Source organism: Callithrix jacchus, chromosome 12 (genome assembly GCF_049354715.1).
Source record: "Callithrix jacchus isolate 240 chromosome 12, calJac240_pri, whole genome shotgun sequence".
In the NCBI taxonomy this organism is placed as follows: domain Eukaryota; kingdom Metazoa; phylum Chordata; class Mammalia; order Primates; family Cebidae; genus Callithrix; species Callithrix jacchus.
Genome location: NC_133513.1, coordinates 46141814 through 46162713, shown reverse-complemented (window position 1 = coordinate 46162713; position 20900 = coordinate 46141814). Strand labels below are relative to the sequence as shown.

The 20900-nt window shown below is 40.2% G+C and overlaps 1 pseudogene across 1 annotated transcript; it reads left to right on the top strand.

Moving 5' to 3' along the window:
- The first annotated feature begins 3719 nt into the window (after positions 1-3719).
- On the top strand, positions 3720-20525 carry LOC103790774 (ribosome biogenesis protein BMS1 homolog; annotated as a pseudogene). Its single transcript, XR_013525245.1, has 9 exons — positions 3720-3735; positions 4819-4898; positions 6973-7115; positions 8319-8469; positions 9178-9314; positions 11282-12025; positions 12216-12317; positions 13277-13431; positions 17772-20525. The product of XR_013525245.1 is annotated as a ribosome biogenesis protein BMS1 homolog (transcript).
- Positions 20526-20900: the final 375 nt, after the last annotated feature.

The following is a 20900-nucleotide window of genomic DNA, read 5'->3' as shown; positions in this document are numbered from 1 at the left end:
CGGATTCCAAGGGTGGGGTGGGGAGGAATTGGCAGAGATGTGGATCTGTGGAACGCACTTCGAGGACGGCGCCTGCGCCCACACTCAGCTGTCCGCGAGTCTCTCTTCCGTTTCTCTTCTGAAAGTCGTCCCCCGGTCTTCTCTTTTTTTCCCTCTTCTTGTTTCCCTCTGGGAGTCTGCGCAACAGTGAATTACCGTTTCCGGTGGTTTCCATTCTGACCTGAGCAGTTCAAACTGTGAGCTGGGTCAGTGCTGTAGGCTGTGGTAGGTGGCCGTGGGGACCCTGCGTCTGAGGCACTGGGAGGATCGTGAATCTTGCGGGTGGGAAGGTCGTCCCCCGGTTATCCCAGTAATCTTTGCTCCCTACGAAGGGCATATTTCGCATCTGCGGGAGGTGTCTTGCGTTGGGAAAATAACTGGACGCGGAGGGAAGGTGGCAGGGAGACTTCGTTTCCTGTAGACGGGGTCCCGGCAGACGACTTAGACCTGAGTTGAATCTGTTGACCCCAAATTGTGCTTTTCCCACCAAGAAGAAAGATAGGGAGAGAAGCATTAGTACAAGTTCGGAACTAAAATATAGTAGAGAAGAAACATAATCTCTGAAATCACACAGCTGTTCCATTTCCAAAGTGTTCCTAGTGCCCAGCTCTCCTAACTCCTGGCCAGTGTTCCTTGACATTCTGGTGATAAAGACTTTCTGGGCCGGGCTTGGTGGCTCATGCCTGTAATCCCAGCACTTTGGGAGGCCGAGGTGGGTACGAGGTCAACAGGTTGAGACCATCCTGGCCAATTTAGTGAAACCTGTCTCCACTAAAAATACACAAAAAATAGCGGGCATGGTGGCGCACCCCTGTAGTCCCAGCTACTCAGGAGGCTGAGGCAGGAGAATCGCTTGAACCCGGGGGTTGGAAGTTGCAGTGAGCCGAGCTCGTGACACTACACTCCACCCTGGCGGCAGAGAGAGACTTCGTCTCAAAAAAAAAAAGGCTTTCTTTTTCCACTGCTGTGTGTGTGTCTGTGGGAAGTGCTGACCTCTGTGCTCCAGTGCAGTCTTGCAGTGTAGCCCTTATTGCATGGCATGGAAGATACAGGTTTGGATTTCCCTCTGCAAGTCAGACAGTGCCTAGCTCATCATAGACAGACACAAATATTTATTAAACAGAATTAATGCATTACCTTAATTGAATGAAATGATACCCTGCCCCGCTTTTTAAAAATCAAGCTGTCAGATTTTATGTGCCCCAATTTCCTATAAACCTCACTAATTCAGTGATTACCAATTTATTGGCCACAGATTGCCAGGTAGCTCAAAAATTACTAGAAGGTTCTCTGTTAAGTCCATGGGGTCTCCAGGCATCATCTAGAACCAGTCATTTCTCACACAGAGATTTTCAAATGTATGTAGATGAGTTGTGCTTTAGGAGTCTTTTACAGAGTCAACAGGTACTAAAAGTAATACTACGATCGTATTGGAAGTCCATAAAAACGTTTTACATTTTTTATTGAAATTTAAGTTTAAGTTAGGAACTCACTTCATTAGTCCAGTTGATGTCTAGGTCTGAGCTGTCCAGTATGGTAGCCACAAGTGACTATTTAGAGTTAGAATGAAATTAATTAAAAATTCATTTTTTTATTTGCCCTGAGTACATTTTAAGTAACCGCATGTGGCTAATGGCTAAATGGCTGAAAGGTACAGCTGTAGAATATTTCCATCCTTGCAGAAATAGATACTGCTGGTGTTGACCCTTAGGATGAATAAAAAGTAACTTAACCATAAAATATAACGTTAGCAGAGGTAACTCATCTAGTTTATAGCATGACAGAGAGAAATGAAATTGGGGATGGTTAAGCAGTTTCTACTCTTGTTCAATGGACAAATACATTATCTCTTCATAAAGAAATCAATGAAATTGGCCGGGTGAGGTGGCTCACGCCTATAATCCCAGCACTTTGGGAGGCTGAGGCCGGTGGATCACAAGGTCAAGAGATCAAGACCTCGTGGTCAACAAGGTGAAACCCCATCTCTACTAAAAATACAAAAATTAGCTGGGCATGGTGGTGCACGCCTATAGTCCCAGCTACTTGGGAGGCTGAGGCCGGAGAATTGCTTGAACCCAGAAGGCCGAGGTTGTGGTGAGCCAAGATCACGCCGTTGCACTCCAGTCTGGGTAACAACAGCGAAATTCCGTCTAAAAAATAATAAATAAATGAAATTTACTGTTTTTCCCTGGGTATTGCCTGGATTGTAAAATGCTTTTCCCAGTCCTTACCCCAACCTTCCTTGTAGGTTAGAGTTACTTGTTATTGGTAAATAGCCACTATGGAGGCTAAGGACCAGAAGAAACACAGAAAGAAAAGCAGTGGGCCCAAAGCTGAAAAGAAAAAGAAGCGGCATCTGCGGGATATCCAACTAGAAGAAGAACAAGATGCCCGGAAGAGAAATCCCAAAGCTTTTGCAGTTCAATCTACTGTGCGGATGGCTTGATCCTTTCACTGGTATGTTTAGCTGCAGTCTGGTGGTTCTTCCACTGATTCTTTTTAAATAGAAGGAGCCTCTCACAGGTGACATTTTGATTCATGAGTCTAGTCCAGCTCCAAAGGACATAGAGATGTATGCTGTGTGGCTTTCACTAAAACGTGGGAAACCTTCCCTGTAGAAGCTGCCTTGCCTTCAGCATCTGCACACTGGTTGGTGTTTCTTGCTCAAGATAAAAGAATTCATAGAATCTGTTTATTCCTAAGATTTAAACTGTTTGTATGGTGATAAGTGTGCTTTTTTTCTCTAGATATGTTTTACATAGTTGTAACATAAAATACAAAAATTACAATATTTAATACTAACAGCTTTATTTAGTGAGTCCTTGTGATATGCCTCACAGTGTACTTTAAACGTTTTTCAACTAAATGCTTCCAGCAGCCTTACCAGAGTAGGAATCATTCTTGCCCTCATTTTATGGATAAGAAAACTGAGGTCAAGAAAACAAGTTACCTCCAATCATATAACCAGTAAGTAGGAGAGTCAGATTTACTCTACAGCTTCTGGTCTTGTCCGTTATGATGCACTGCCTTGGTAGTTACCTTTTGGTTTTTTTAAAAAACTATTAAAATTGCTTATAAAACAGTCAGATTTAAGGAGTATTTAATTTTCAATTCTCTATACTATTGAAGTCATCTTGTTACATTTTATTGAACAGCAATTATTTAGATGGGGACCGGAAGTTATCAAGCTAATAATTGACAAGTTAATATATTTATATAATGTCTGTTGTACTCTCTAATTAATATATTAAAGTACTCTATAAGTATACTAAAAAAAAGTCTACTTATATGGTTGATACCTTTTATTCTATTTTGAAAGTAAGTTTACTTTTTTTTTTTTTTCATGAATAGGACTCAGGATTTGAAGACAAAGAAGCATCATATCCCAGTGGTTGATCGAACTCCTCTAGAGCCCCCACCAATAGTGGTGATGGTGATGGGGCCTCCAAAAGTTGGAAAGAGCACTTTGATACAGTGGCTCATCGGAAGTTCACCCGGCAGAAGTTGACCAAGATCTGAGGCCCTGTGACAGTCGTGTCAGGTAGGAGATGCTGCCACAGACACAGTTGGCGTGGCTGTTGTCATCTGAGGGACATGCGTGTATTTGTTGTTTTCTTGAGTGGAATATGTTAAATATTGTCATATCATGCTGCCTCTCTTTTGCTTTCACTAAGTTGGGTATGGCTTCAAAACCGGGTAAGTTTCCAGAGATAAGGATGTGATAAATATCTTATCCTAACTGCTCTATGGCTTTGCCAAGTATGTTCCTTGGAAGGGCCTAGCAGGCCTGGTCACCATGAAGACATTGTTTAATAGATAGCACGCACCTCCTATGTGCCACGCTTGCCGTGATGAAACCACATTCTGGTGGAAGTGAGAGTTTTCTCTTTTTCCTATGAGAATTTGCGTTGGAAGATGGTGACCTTTCCAAGTTTGAGGGAAAATGAAACAAGCTTCCAGTGGTAGAATGGCAGTGTACAATCTGAAATCTCTTGTTATTGCAATAATATAGTTGAATTGGGCTTTTCTTTATCTTTGGAGCATCCATATTTTCTTTTCCTTTTTTTGAGACAGAGTCCTACTCTATGGCACAGGCTGGAGTGCAGTGGTGTGATTACAGCCCACTGCAGCCTCAACCGCCTAGGCTCAGGCAGTCCTGCCTCCTGAGTAGTGTACGTCACCACGCCTGGCTAGTTTTTCTTCCTTTCCCCGTCACCTGGTAGAGATGGGGTTTCCCCATGTGTCCCAGGCTGGTCTCAAAACTCCTGGGCTCAAGGGATCCGCCTGCATTGGCCTCCCAAGGTGCTGGGACTACAAGGATGAACCATTGTGCCCAACCCATATTTTTTTGACTGTTTTCCTTTTACCTTAATTTAGAAATAATTATTGTTATGAATATTCTGTTGTATCATGTTTGAGGATATTTTTGGCTATAGTAGGAATACAGGAAGTTTTGTCAGAGGCGAAGACATTGGCCTGCAGCTGAACGGCAGGATCGTGGTTATCACGGAGTCTGTCCAGTCAGGGTTTTCTCTGTATGAGCACTTTTATTCACCTGGGTAGACTTTTGATATTATTTCAATTTAGAGCACTGCAAGAAAAACAGGATGGAATTTATTTTATGTTACTAGCTTTTGCCTATAAAAATGAACTTCTGGTACACTCCAGTAAACGTATATGGTGTTTAGTGGATACAATTAAAAAAATGAAAATGAGATTTGATGGTTAGGGTTTCTCCAGGGTCTTTTTAAAGTAAAATTTTCATCTTTTCACTTGTAGGTGAAAAGCGCAGACTCACCATTATTGAATGTGGGTGTGACATTAACATGATGATTGATCTGGCTAAAGTAGCAGATCTGGTAACTTAGCAGGGGCAGCCTGGGGTGCTGATGGAGACTTACAGCATGTGATAGGTTATTTACCCCGTGATAAAGGGAAGAGTATTTTATGATTATTAAAGGAATCATGGTCATCATGAGGGATACAGTACATGTGATTGAATTGATGATAATGGTAATAGTAGTAAATGTTGTTACATTAATAATAAAAATGGAATGTATACAATGAAATACATTCCAAAATCTAAAAGTAAATCACAGGGTGGAGAAAACCTTTAACGAACACAGCTAATAAGAAGTCATTAACATGCATATGTATATGTGTACAAAATATATCATAGTAAGTATCGTTTCTTCTTGGACCCTTCCTGGCACTGTGCTAACTGCTTTCTACAAATTTAGCTTACATGAACCCTTGAGGTGAGTTCGGTATTATCTGTAATTTACATATGTTCCTAATGGTCCCAGAACCCTCATCCTTAATGTGAAAGTACATGAATTGCCCTGAAGAAGTGATCAGAGTTTATCAATAGAAAATCTAGACAGTACTGAGTGTATGTAAAATACACATGCACTTTTGATTATGGAAATAGTAATGTTCACTGTTTCTGATACTCTATTAACTTTTAAATTAGCAAAAATAAAATATAAATTAGAAAAAAAATAAGCCATATTGATGAGGAAGTGTGGGGTGACAAATGCCTTGGGAGTTTCATTTTTATTTAGTTTTTACTAGAGAGCCATTTTGCGGCAAAGAGCTACAAATTTGGCCCACGAAGACTCCTAAAATATAAAGTAAAAAGTAATACAGATTTTAAAGTTGTGCCGTTGTAATGTTAGGAAACTAAATAACATTTAAATTTTGAACATGTAATGCTACTATGAATACAAATAAGTGTCATTGTTAATGTGGTGTAAGCTTACTAAATCTTGTGTACTTGAAATGATTTAAATAGTTTATAGAAGTCATTTGTCTCTTATTTGAAACAGCAACTTTCTAATTTTGAAGGTGTACATTTTAAGAGATGCTGTTACATTTAAAAATTTTTAATTATGGATGCATAATAGTTGTACATAAGGAAGATTTTGATTTCATTCTTTTAGTTATTCTGAATTATATAATAATTTATAGTCACCCTATTGTGCTCTTGGACATGATAATTTATTCCATTTACTGTATTTTTGTACCTGTTAACCTGTCCCTCTTTGTCCCTCCCTCCCTGCTGCCCTTCCCAGTCTCTTAGCCATCACAGAGAGAGATGCCTATTATGTAAATCATTTTAAGATTTTCAAAAGTAAGACACATATTTGGTAAAGTACTCTAACTGTAATGCAGGATACACACAATGTGCGTCTTCTTTTTCCCTGCTCTAACTGCTGGTCTCTCAGATCCCTGCAGAACAGTATCCTTCTGGATGCATATAAACACACTTGCCACCCTTTAGAAACACAAATGGTAGCTTATTTTATACAGTTTTGTGCTTTGCTTTTTTCATGTAATACATCTTGGAGGTATATAATCAGTAAGTACTGTAGTTCTGCCTCCTTTTTAATCCATCCTATGGATTCACCATAATTTATTTAGCCTAGCTCATGTTGATTGCTCTGCTCTGGGTTGTCAAAGCCTTCTGAGAATGCAGAGGCACACAAAATATGTGGATTTAGGTGTGTAGGTGCGTGTGTGGATTAGGGGTGTAACACTGGCTTAGATGACAAAGATTGGCAGCTGAGGGAGTTTGCTCCCTGTTCTTCCTGACCCTACAAACAGCTGCTTGCCCCTTGGCACTCTGTGTCATCAGATGTGGTGTGAAGATATTCCACCTGTCCTTTGAGCTGGTCCAGAACCATTTCTGTGCTCAGAAGCCTCACCTCCGTCTCCTCACCATTCTTAGATGGATACCTCTGCTCAACTGCAGAGCAGTCTGCCTCTGTGGGGTTCTAAGTCCTGAAAGAAGCCAGCGAGGCTCTGGAAGCCTCAGGACTTTGCCGGAAGTCTCCCTTCTTAGGATTGCTTCTTGTTTAGAGCTTTTATTTTGCTGCAGTATTGACAAGAATTTAACTGAAATATAATTTTTAGTTTTCCCTTAATGTCTAGGGTGCCAAGCTGTTCTACCTTTCTGGAGTGGTGCATGGAGAATATCAAAATGAGGAAATTGATGATCTGGGCCATTTTATTACAGTTATGAAGTTTAGGCCTCTCACATGGCAAACTTCTCACCCTTATGTCCTTGCAGACAGGTAAATAGTGATTGTAAACTTTTTCTTTATCGGTCATCTATTTCAAAGCTAAAAAGGCTAGAAAAAGAAGAGTGATAGAATTTATTGTTTGCCTATTTGAATAGTGGGGGTAGAAGTATAGTTGAAGGAAAATGTCTATTGCTCCAAGATGCTGTGCCTTTGGGAGTAAATTAATTATGAGGTATTTAGGAAAATGGGAGGACTTGGAAGCACTTAAGGCTACAGGATGTGGCCCCATCTTGTATTCAGCGTCAGTTTTCAGTGATGCTGCCTTGTGTCCATGTGCTTGAGTTCTTCATGTGTCCCTTCAGTTTCCTTCCTTTGTGCTCTTCCTCATGTGGTTTTCTCAGCCTGGATTACCCTTTTCCACCTGCCAGAATCCACATCACAGTAAAAATCCCAGAGTACAGGCTTGCCCTCTTCCATAAAGGGATTTTCTGAATATGTTTTTCACTATTCCCTGACCGCAGGTGGATATCATGTCCCTGTCTGGTGTCTTATGGAATGAATGTCACTTTCAGCCTACAGTGGTATTTCTGCCCCATTTCCTCTGGTGGATGGTGAATGGTGCTTCCTTATTTCTGTATTTTCTAGTTTTCTGAACGACATGCTTAGTGGACAAGAGGGTGGTGAGTCATTGACACATGAAAGGAGGTATAGGAACTTTTGACATTCATTTCTGCTGTATGACTGAATTTATTTTTCTAGGGTGGAAGATTTGACAAACCAAGAGGATATACAAAAAAACATCAAATGTGACCAGAAGGTGTCACTTTATGGTAAAGATGAGCACACTTAAAAAATAAAAGCCAGATTCACATGCCAGGTATTATCTTGTTATTAGAACATGTTAGAATTACACATAGGATTCTTGGGATGGCTTGATTTCTCAGGAAAACTGAAATATGACCAAACAAGGGAAGATGGTCTTGCTGGAGGTTTTAAAAGTAACCCAGCGATGTAGAGGCCTGCAACGTGTTATCAAATCCATCTTCTCCTGTAGCTAGAGGGACACTGTTCCGGTTTAGTGCAGTGCCCTTCTTTAGTGAAATGTTTTAAGCCCTTGGACTGTGGATCATTTTTACCCCCACAGTCAACAGTAGATACTTACTGACTTCTTGTCAGTGGAAGCTGCCTTTTTAAAAGGGGCCTGTCTTCTAGGGATAGGAGACTTCGCCGTGAGTGATGTCAGTTTCCTCCCAGACCCTTGTGTCTTCCTGAACAACAGAAGAAGTTCTGTTTAAATGAGAAGGAGAAACTGGTTTATGCATCTCTTTCTGGAGTTGGGGGTGTGCTGTATGACAAAGACCTCGTCTATGTTGACCTTGGTGGCAGCCACAGTTTTGGGGCATCAGTGAGACAGGATTCATTGCTCTGAACTCTCATTCTTCTTTCTGAATCTATTTTTTAATCACAAAAAGTAATGTACTCAGCTTTTATTTGTTGAAGACTTTTCTCTTGTACTTGTAATAAAGGCCCAAATGCATATTGTAAATCTATAGAATTAAAAGAATACTTTTTTTTTCATTGTACCAAGCAGAAGAGTCCTGTCCTCCATGCCTCCTTGATCCATGGCCCCACTACAAACACTGCTGCCAGTGTGGCGCCTGCACGGCCCCTTTCCCATTTCTACAAAATCAATGTGCTTTCCAGATCTCTTTGGTCTTTTTCTTTTTCTCATTCACAGTGGGCTCCTTTTCTGTATTTTAAAGTGGGTTTCAAATGTTTATTTGTGAGTTCTGAAGTTGAATTGTATTGGGTTAAAATGAGGGTTACTTTAAAATGTTAGAAAAGCTAGCATTGTTGTACCATTGGAACTGAGGTTTTTCTAGCTAGGTGTTTAGAGTATCAGGTTATATACTCCCAGAACATTGGAAAAGTTTAATGGAGATGGGGATCTATTTCAAGCTTTGTTGTGAAGATTTTCTTCTCTGCTTTTTGAGACATTAAGAAAGGTTCTCAGGAAATGTGTCTAAGATAATTTTGAGAAACTGAGTGAAACCAGTGTCTCTCCAGGATCTTTGTGCTTTCTTCACATACCCTTTCTTGGCGGTCTTGACAGGATGAGGTGGGGTCCACTCATGAGCTGGTCCAGAGTCTCGTCTCCACTCACTCCATTGATACCAAGATGGCTTCAAGTCGAGTGACGCTGTTTTCTGATTCCAAGCCACTTGGGTCAGAGGATATAGATAATCAAGGGTAAGTGCTTTTTTTCTACTTTTAATAAAAAGGTATATTACAGAAGATGTGTAATTCTGTGATCAGAACACATTTTGGTGGGATTCATTCTAGGTTGATTTGTTTTTCTTTGTGTGTGCATGTGTCTGTTGGCTCTTCACTTACCTGACGTTACAAGAAAGTATTTACTTGAAATAAAATACAGGATGCATTTTTCAACAGTCCTCAAATATTCCTTAAATACCATGCCATTTTCCGTAGGTTGCTTTTTGTTTTTTAAGGGACTTGAGGCCACTTGGCTTTCTTTTAGTGGCCAAAACACTAGAGCAGAGCCAGAGAATTTCTGGCTGTCCAGAAGCCATGTGCCTTGGCTCTGAAAGTTTTATTTAGATTATGTTGTACTGTCTCCCGTGGGTAGGTTTCCATTGATATGTGGCTTATGTGAATTCTTTTTCAGTCTGGGTTGGAAATTTGTATGCCTTTATACATAGTGGATGTTTGCAAAACCTTAGTTTTGTTGTATGGATTTATGACTCCCAGTAAAATGTATCTGAAAATTTTGAGATTATTCAGTATGTAATTTGTTACACTGTGCATAAACTACCTAGCACAGTGCCTGACAGATACGAAGTGTTTGCTGAAAGATCACTCTTTTATAATGAGTGTTATGAGCTGTTTTCATTTTTGCATATCCTTCTAGTCATCCTTGTCTACAAGAATACTGCCTTCTAATACAGTTACAGTTTAAATACATAATTTTATTTCTATATTCTGAGCATTTTCTTTTCTATTACAGTCTTTATGTCATTATTTTGTTATTGGTGTATTCTTTTTGTTTGTTTTTGAGACAAGGTCTCACTTTGTCTCCCAGGCTGGAGTACAGTGGCATGATCTTGGCTCACCGCAGCATTGAACTCCCAGGCTGAAGTGATCCTCTCACTTCAGCCCCCCAAGTAGCTGGGACTGCAGGAGTGCGGGAGCTTTCAGCCTGTCTCCTCTGTCCTTTCAACCACTCCTGGCTAAATTTTTTTAACTATTTTCTAGAGATGAGGTATCACTATGTGGCCCAGGCTGGTCTAGAACTCCTGGGCCCAAGGAATCCTCCTGTGTTGGCCTCCCAAAATCCTTGGATTAGCCTTGCCTGTTATTGCTGTATTCTAACTTACCCATCTCTTATGGTATGATTTTTAGTTGTTCCTAATTTACGTTTTTATAATTTTATGTATTGTGCTATGTTAAACAGCTTGATGGAACAGTTGTGTTTCATCCTGTGATTTTAGCCTCCTGATGATTCTTCGTTATTAGTTATGGCACTGGTGACTTAAAATGGATGTTCTTCCTCTGTCAGTCCTTCTACATTTGTTAGCTGGCATTTTTAACAAAGAACTTTCACTTCTCCTCTTTATTTCAGTATCACTGGTGACTAATGCACTTGTGTTTTATTCCATGGGTTATTTTCTATCACTATCATTATTCTTTCTGATGCCTATGCTGTCCCAGATTCGGCTGTGGGAGCCTATGTCCTTTCACTTGTCTATGTTAGTCTTTGAGCATTTCTTACTTTCTGACAGAACAAGAGGTTCCAGGCTCATTTGATCTTCTTTCTACTTTGGGCCTGGAATTAGCCATTTCCCTTAAGGATCATGCGTTTTTAGCTTAGAAATTGATGAGGTTTCCAAAAGGTCTACAAAACACACTAATTTCCTTTTTGAGCAATTGTTTTCTAAAATTAGATTAATCTTTTTAAAGGGTTATTTATTTATTCTCTCTATATATTTTTTGAAGTGTGGTATTAGGGAGCCATGCCTGAGTTTGCCTATTAACTCTTCCAGTGTTTATCAGATCATTTTTTACCTCTGCTGTGTCATCCTAAACAATTCTTTGACATTTTCTATTTCTTTGTATTTTCATTGACTATATTGTCATTTCTAGATTTGCTGATGAACCTGCAAATTGAATTCTTTTGCATTTCCTTGGCAATAATATAGGCCATCGATGCCAAAGGAAGAAAAACGAATGGACTTGAAACTGATCGAATGCGTTAGAAAGCCATTTTTGCAGATGAAGATGGATCTGGAGATAGTGATGATGAAGAAGAAATTTCTGAAGATGACAAATTGGAAACCGTCTCTAGTGATGAGGACGCAGAAGAGGAGGAAAATGCTGAGGTGACTGATCAGTATATGACTGCTAAGGGCATCAAACGAGGGAAACGAGGAGTTGGAAGAAGACAGTGAAGTAGACTTGCCAGCATTTGCTGACCAAGATGATGAGCTTGAGGGGAGCTAAAGAGAAGGGGAAGTGGAATAAGCTGGGGAAAGCAGTGAGGAAGAGGACTGCACTGCAGGAGAGAGGGGCATTTCAGGATCAAAGACTGTCGGAGAAGGTAGTAAAGCAGAGCTGTCACCAGCTAATCCCCGGAGTGACCCTGTAAATCTGGAGAAGTCTTTGCCGATGAAGAAAGCAGCCCTCACCTCTTCGTTTCTGGGCACTGCACAGCTGATGAGCCATTTTCATCTGAAGATGAATCTGAAGAAAGCTCTTCACTCAGTGCAGAGGAAGAGGACTTGGAAAATGAGGACACTTTTAGGAAAAAGGTTTCAGAGCCTTCTCAAGTGAGCAGTGGTCAGGAACTGGGGTGAAGAAACTTAATTGATGAGACCAGTGATATAGAAGATTTCTCAAAGAAGAAGATTGCAAGGAAGAGAAGAGTGATTCCACAGAAGCCTCAGGTAAGCTTCAATTTAGTTGGTTGCTGCTATGAACTTGACTCTAGAAATGGTACCCAAAGGACTGTCTACATTTGGGGGTCTGTTGATTTTGAGATTTTGGTAAGTGTTGAAATGCTGCATTGTGGATGGATGTCGGGGGAGGGGAGACACATAAACAAGTCTAACTGGAGGTTGGCATTCATCATTTCAGGTGCCTTCAAGTGGAAGGAAGACCTTTCCAGAAAGGCAACTGAGGCCTTTCTGAGGCAGCAACAAGCATCTCCGAACCTCCCAAAGCTTATTTATGGGACAGGTAAAGAATTCTGGTTCAGAGCTGGAAATGTTTCAGTTTCTCTGATTATTTTCTGAAAAGGAGATAGGGAATTGGTTGCAGTATTGGGCTGGTATTGTTGACATCCATCATTGCTGGCCATCACATTTCCTGTTTGGCAGATGTCTTTAATCATCAGCTTACGAGGACCACACATTGGTCTTGTGAAGTACCCTTGTGGGTTTGCTGTAAAACTCAATGCAAGTCGTGTTTGTTGCATCATGTCATGTCCACTTTTAAAAAGACATTTATGAGAAATTTTTTGTAGAATTTAGTGCCAGAAAAATATTTCTGCCCATAAAAGTATGTATTTGTTCCTTTCTGAGAATGAGAACCCTGTATAACACATTTTGTTCTCCCTTTTGCCCTGGTCCTCTGATTTTATGCTTTGTTAAACATACCTATATGTTCTTTGTGGTAGAATTAATGCCAAAATAAACATAGAGTGGTGAACTTTACATTGTGTTCCCTGGTTACTGCACGAGGAGATCAAGGCCACATGGTGAGACACTTGGGCTTGGCACACTGAATTGGGAGGGTTGTTGTGTACTGATTTTCATTCAGCTTTTGTCTAGGTACTCTCAGTGATAAGAGGCTCAGCACTCTTTAGAGTTCTTCTTTAATAATTGAAAGCTCTGGTTTTAAATGCCCCTTCCCTCCTTGACCCCTAATATTCTAAGTCCTCCTCAACTGCTTAGCTGCTGCCATGCAGGCGTGCAGGAGCCCCCACACATGTAGAGCAATAGCTTCCTGGCCTCTCTTTACCTGTGGCTGACCTGCCCTCTCAGTGCCTGACTCATATGTGGCCATTGCCATACCTATCACAGACAGAGGCCTTTGGTTCCTGAGTTGGAAGAATCATGGCCTAACTGGTTGAAAACAATGAGTCCTCTAGGGCTGTAGGTTTTGTTCTCACTTTTCTGCCATGGTGTTCTCTTTAGTGACAGAAGATAATGAAGAAGATTATGATACCTGTGAAGAGCTTGGAGGGTTGTTTTGTGTCAGCCGGCCTGACAGAGAGTGTAAGCACAAGGCTGACTCTTTGGACTGCTTTCGATTTCTTGTGGAGGTGCCCCATGACTGGAATGTAGAGGAGGTAAGGCTGGGTAATATGTTTTATTTATTAGAGAGTTGTTCTAGAATAAGATTATCTGATGTCAATATTCCTTACCTGTTGTTGGTTTCTTATTTTTATTGGATGACAGGTCATCCTCCCAGATACTGTGGTGGGCACTCCATGCATTCTAAGCAATAACACATTCTGAGTTTAGTTAGTCCATTGCACAGCCCACAGAGGACAGGTTCAGCTTCCGGTGTGAATAGCAGTGCCAATCTTTATTTTGAAGCATCAGACATACATTTTTATACATCTGATGTATTTTGTGTCTTATCACTAGGATATACGTAGCATCCCTGAGTTAACATTTATAGTTTCTGCTATTCGTAAGCATCCAGAAATCTGTGATACCTGTAAATGTTCTTCCTGCAGCTCACCACTTTATAGTCACACTGGAATTCATTCAGTACTCAAACGCCACAGCTTACCCTCCTCTTAGGCCTTTTCTCTTTCTCTCTCTCTCTTTTTTGAGACATGGTCTTGCTCTACGTTCCAGGCTGGAGTGCAGTGGCATGAGTGTACGGCCCACTGAAGCCTCGATCTCCTGGGCTCAAGGGATCTTCCCACCTCAGCGGTCAGAGTAGCTGGGACTATAGGCACGAGCCACCAGGCCTGGCTGCCTGGTGAAACAATGTTTCCCCATGTTGAGCTAGTCTCAAACTCTAGGCTAGAGTGATCTTCCTGCCTTGCCCTCCCAAGAGTGCTGAGATTACAGGAGTGAGCCATTGTGTCACCCCTTTTCTCTATATTCTCTTCGAATGTTCTGATCTTCCAAAGGCTGCCTTCTTTTTTATCAATTCAGTTTGGCTTAGGTGTCACTTCTCACAGAGGCCCAATTGCTCTCATCCTGCCTATTATAATTTTCCAGGTAACACTTAATGGTCTTTATGAGATTTTTATTTAACCGTTTTTTTAATGGTGAAATTTAAATCAGATATAGAAAACCACGTAAAAACAATTGTTGAACTTAATGGGTTGCCAGAAGGTGAATACCCCTGTACTCAGCACTCAGGCTGGGAAATCAAGCTTTGCTGCTTGATTGTGACACCAGCCAGGGTCCTCTTCCTCCCTGTGGAAGGAGGTGTGGTCCAGCCTCTTATGGCGACTCTTTTCTTCCTGGTTTCCTCTTCCATGCTTCCATAAGCATCGTAGTTTACTTTTACCTGATTTTCATTACGGGTTTTTCATCTATCTTTTTACCTGATTTTCATTACGGGTTTTCCATCTATCTTTTAAAATTTTTAGTCAACAATCTTCTTTTCCATTTCTTTTTTTTTTTGGATTACATTTTATTTAAGAAACCAAGTCGTTGGTCTGTAGAGGTTCTTATATTCTGGGTTTTGTGGATTGCTTTGCAACACTCTGCAGTGTCTCAGGCCCTCCTGTATTTCCTGTGAATGGGTACAGAGCATTACTGAAAGAAATTCTGTGATGACTGAAATGTATATTTGAGGTGTGGGTTGTGGCTACTGGGCACTTTAAATGTGGCTAGTGAGATGGGATAACTAATTTTAAAATTTTATTTAATTTTAATTAAGATGAATTTAAATAGCCACATGGTTGTATTTACCTGATGGATGAAACATGTAGCAGTTGGATAGGATTTAAATTTGATTTTTATTTTTCAGTGAAACTTCTTCCCAGGTGGTGGTGTTTTCTTATTGAGAGGCATATAAAGACTGGTTGTGTCCTTTTAATGGCATGAGATGGAGAGATGGTCTAATCTGCCATACACCAGGGCAGTGGCCAGTGATTAGACCTTTGTGGCATAGACGGAAACTTCCAGGTTCTCTTGGTGGTAGGCAGCGGCCTCAGTTTTTAAGAAACTCCCCCGCTTCACCCCTGCCAATGAGGACGTTGATTGAGGATATTCCTATCAGTTTTAAGTAGAAGAGATTGTTTCTTGATGTTGAATTTCAGGTAAGGAATCTAGCTCCTGCATATCATGGTGGTGGTGCTTGGGCTGAGACAGGTCTAGAGAGCACAGTCTGAAAAGGGGCTCAAGGAAGTAGCTGTGAAAGACCCCTGGGTTTTCTGCTCCCCTCTCTGCAAATCCCCTGGAGGGAGATTCCATTAGCCACTATGGGGTGTGTGTGTGTGTGTGTGTGTGTGTGTGTGTGTGTGTGTGTTTATCATTTGTCTTATTTTCATATTTGTTATTTTGCATAAAGTCTGCAGACTTTAAGTCCTGGTCAGCTGATTATTCACATATCTGATTGACATTCCCATCATAGCCTTGTGGTTATATGAATAAGAAATTTATGTTGGAAGTAGTTTCAGCTGGGTTTTCTGTGAAACCAATGAGAAAACCACATATCTGCTTATATCCTAACTGCTTTGCATACCAGAGAACTTCAAGCATTTGTTGACTTAGCCAGTGGTTAAAACATTGAAACTTTTAAAGCAAGAAACCAAATGTGCTGTTGAGGTATTGTTTTATACAATTAAGTCTTCACAGTGATTACTATGAGAATGGGAAGATTACTTTAGTTTTGTATTTATTTAAACATTTGACCAAGTGCTGGATACAGTGGCTCATGTCTGTAATACCAGCACTTTGGGAGGCCAAGGTGGGAGTATCCACTTGATCACAGGAGTTTAACACCAGCCTGGGAAAAAAGTGAGACCCTGTCTCTACAAAAGGAATTTTTTAAAATCACCCAGCCGAGTGGCGTGAGCCTGTAGTTCCAAGCCTTGAAAGGCTTAGGTGCGTGGGTTACTTGAGCCTGGGAGGTTGAGTCTGTTGTGAGCTAGGATCATGTCACTGCACTTTAGCCTGGTGACCCTGTCTCAAAAAAACAAAAACAAAACGTTTGGTCAGGACAGGTGAATAATCATGCTGCAGAGGGCTGCTTCGAGCCTGTTCCCCGCTCAGTGCATTCAACTCATCCCCACATTCTGTTGTGGCCAGGGGTGACAGATGCTGAGCACCTTGGGGTTCCATTTCTAACTCAACTCAGGAGAAACAGTGTGTTGTAAGGCCAGTGCCCTACCAGAAGGCATCTCATAAAATGAGTTTAGTTTAGCTAAGATGTCTCTCTCTGATCTTTCTACCATTGGAAGTGTAAAGAGTATTCCTGCTCCATAATAGTGACAGCTAATAAATGGCATTCATCATTTGTGTCTGATTACTATTGTGGTGTCTTGGGAGTGACCATGAAGTCTGAGTTGTGCAATGGAACGCTCAAGAATGAGCCCGAGTCAGCTGCACAAGTGCAGAGGAGGCTGTTGCCTTTGTCCTCATCCCAAACATGGGGTGCTGGATTCAGAATGGACTGTAAGCAGCTGTGCCCTGTTTGTACATTAGCATAGAAAGCCACCTGTATGTGTTTCAAAACAGAATTTGGAGCCATTTTAGTAGCTCAGTGTGATATTTTTAAATAACTAGAGAAAAGTTTTGTTAACTGACTTAACAAAAACAACTGCCTATTAAATGCATATAGTATTGTTTAAAAAGCATCTACAAAATTGTAACCTCAATGTTTTCTTGCAAAAGAAGTGGAAGTAATACACAGAAGTAATTCTTTCAAATGAAGAATCACTGAGAAACAAAATAAAAGTAGGATAACATTTACTTATGTATCTTTTTGAAGGTAATTCAAGAATGAATTTGCATCAGCCTTTTCAATTTATGAACATAAGTAGGATTTCCCTTTAGGGAAAGTTTTCACATCAATGTTGACGAAATTCTTAAAACCGTAAACTTTTCTGTATTTGGTAATCTACCAGGGTTCCAATCCAATGTGCTTTCTTATATTTATAAGGTCCGTCTCCAGTGTGTATTATCATGGGTCTTGGAGCCAATATCATGTAAAAGGCATTTCTACATTCTATACATTCATAGGTTTTATTTCCGAAATGAGTTCTTATCTTCATGTGGAACTGGAACAACTGAAGACCTTACCACGTTTCTATTTATAAGGAATTTCCCATTGAATCCTTTCATGTTTTCAGAGAAATAAAAAAGCTGAGGCTTTACCATGTTTCTTAAGATTACATCATTTTTCTCCATATTCGATGTGAATATGTCTTTGAAAGCATAGGGAAAATCAAGTTTATTAACGCATTTTTTACATTCATGTTTCATTTCGGGTACAAGTTTTTTTCTGAGTTTTCAAAGAGGATTGGGAAAGTTGCATGCTTTCTTGTATTTCTTCGCTAGATCGGGTTCTGTCCAGTGTGAGTTATCTCATGAATTCTAATAAACTAGAGCACATGATAGCCTTACCACATTTCTTACATAAGAATCATGTTTTTGAAGATAGCCCAGGGAACTAACATGGTCCTGTGTTGGTTCTGTTGTGTTTCTCCTTCCCCAGGGATGAATTGCACAGGTACTTCTTGGAGCTAATTAAGTATAATACAAGGTTCCTAAAAGCATTTATGCCAGATACTACTTTCGTCTTCATGCCTTGGCATTGAGGCATGGCCTGGGTTTGCCATCTTACCTTCTTGACAGAGAAAGAGCATGGGATCTGCAGGTAAGGCTATGAAGTTACTAAGTGGGTTTTCAGTCAAACACCAGTGCCAACATTTATGACTATGTCATATGAAGTAGTGATTAGAAAAATGGAAAGCTTCAAAATTAACATACTGAAGAGGTTATTAACCTTTTGGCACTCTGTTTCCTTTATCTCTTATGGTTTTCATAAGGATTCACGTTTCTTGAAAATTATAGATGTTATCTCTTGTGGCCATAATTCAGAATATTTTAATCAAATTAAATTCATTCTTAATGAATTTGAATGTTTTGAACCTTTTCCCTTGCAAATAATATACAGAAATGATTTCTTGCCATTGCATTTCTAATGACGTCTACATACACAATACACTTACCACTTATGACTACTTTTTATTACTCAGTTTGCAAATTTCTGTCATTTTCTACTTTGTATATCACAGTGCAGCCAGTTCCATGGGCGTGTTAGACAAACCATTAGTGCCTAAGCTGAGAGACATGCACTTAGACAGTATGAGGCGTGCGTGTCTCAAGTACTGGCTGCAGGAAGTACATGGGATTTTTCTGGAAATGATCACTTTTATGAAACAAAGTAATATTTATGGTTTGTGACTTTTGGTAAGTACACAGCAAAATTACTCATAGCTGACAAGGATGAACATTTAAAATAGGCGTGTTCTGTGGCATCATGGAAGTATTTTAAAAATAATACAATTTTCTACCATAAGCATAAAAGTCATGTCTTTTGATGCTTAATCATTAGACTTTGTTGACATTTCAATACAATCCAGCACATGCCTGCCCGGTTACAATTTTCTGTGATTATATAATAACTTATAGATTGGGTAGAATGTGAATAGATTAATAAACTAACTTTTTGCAAAAGTGTGCTTTTGTTATTTTTAAGGCACAAGTGCACAGGTAACAGATGATACTGTTAGAAGCCTGTCACAATTCGGTGACATTCTGGGGAGCCCAAATTTTAAGTAACTTAATAAAGCAAGCTCCCCTTTGCTCCAGCAATCAAATTCTTGCCCTGAAAGGAGATGACCTAAGTAAGCTGCCAGAAGGGGGCGTGTAAACCTCAGCCAAAGTAGCTGTAGCTGAACTAGCTAAAGGAGTCTGCATGTGTGGCTTCCCATCAGTGGTGATTGTTAAAAGGATGGAACTCTTTAAAATTGTTCCTCTTTTCTATCTGACATTCTTAGGCTTTATCAAGGATGGGACAAGACGAAGTGTTCTATACTGCTTGCAAGACCGGGTCTTTGAGTGCTGATGACCTAACTAGTCTTCAGTGCACCAGGGCCATCCTCTCCTGAAGGAAGAAATGAGGGGTCATGTAACATCTGAACCCCTCACCAAAAAAAGACAGGAAAATACCACCTCTCCTGCTAAATAATTATAAAAGTTTGTATTTTCAAAAGAAGAAATACCCCAATTCAAGTTAACTTAGTTGTCCAACTAAGATTGCACTTTAAAGAATGGGACCTTGTCAGGGCAACAATACAGTTTCACTCTTCTGTCCCTTTGAATGTAAACAGAGTTATAGAAACCACTCCAAAGTGAAGGCTCCTTCTGCCCACTCACTCACGGATACTTGCTTAGTGTGTCGGCTGATAGCAGTGAACAGTGTCAGGCTTTTTTTGTTTTGTTTTCAGATGGGAATCCATTGCCAGGCTAGAGGGCAGTGATGTGATCTCAGCTCAATGCAATTTCCACCTCCTGGGTCCGAGCCATTCTCCTGCCTGAGCCTCCCTCCTTAATTAAATGTTTTATTTTAAGTAGCTGGGATTACAGGGGCACCCGACCTATGTAAGGCTTTTAAAACAATGGTTTAAATTTTTTAGATTTTAAAGGATAACTTTTTGTTTTTTAAGAATATTTTTTCTTTTCGTCCAAATTGCAGTATTAGTATTCAGACATGTCAAAGGAGTTCATGAATAGCACAGTCTTTTCTTCCTGAGGCTCCTCCCCTTCAGGTGTCCCAGCCTGCTCGCAGCAGCCATAGACGGGGCCTTTATACTGAGAGAAGCTACAGAGTGCTGGAAAGCTGGGAATACACAGGCAGACCTGATCAGAGTTGAGAATAGGAGGCAAGTTGCGATGTCCTCTGTGAGGGAATAATTGTTATTGTCCTGAGGCTGTTTCTAGATATTGCCAAATAAATTCAGATGTAGGTAAGACGTGACTTTATTCTAAAGGAGTATTACAATGGGGAAAGCACCAAGCATCAGATCTGCAAGCATCTCACAAGAGGTAGAAAAGGGCTGTGTTTTTTATGGAGAAGCAAACAAGATTAGAAGGAAGGTGGGAGGAAAAGTGGAGAGTGGCAAAATCAGATTCAAGCGTAGGGAATGTTTCACCCAGAAGTCAGCCTGTTTTTAGGAGGGGCATAAACGGGGTTTGTATGTTGGCTCTGACTGAAGGCAGAGCAGAGTCCAGGAGCTGGGGAAAGGAGAGAAACTTGAGCAAAGTTGTGATGGAATTCCTGGAACCCAGGAGGCAAAGGTTGCAGTGAACCAGGATTGCACCAGTGCAGTCCAGGGTGACAGAGTGAAACTCTGTCTCATGAGTAAATAACTAAATATTTTAAATAAAGTCTTGTTTTAACCAATTATAGTTTGTATTTGTATAATTTTGTTAATATAAAAGACCCACCTCTGGATAGACTATTAGGATTTTCTTCTTACTCCTATCCAACTAAGTTATACCACCCCGTTTTCTAAATTAAAAAAAAAAGATGAAGTTTCCATTAACTAATCTTATTATCAACTTACGTAGATGATTCACAACATGCTTAGACTTTCTGTTTTGCCTAAGTATTCTCTTTCTTGAACAACCTGGTCGTTTTATTTTAGGACAAAAAATTTACCACACAACATTTCTTCTTATATAAAATTGCTTTTTTTCACATTTATCAAAAATACCTCTTTATATCTTTAACTTTCTTGTCTTATTTCCTGGCTCCTATTACCTCATTTTATACATA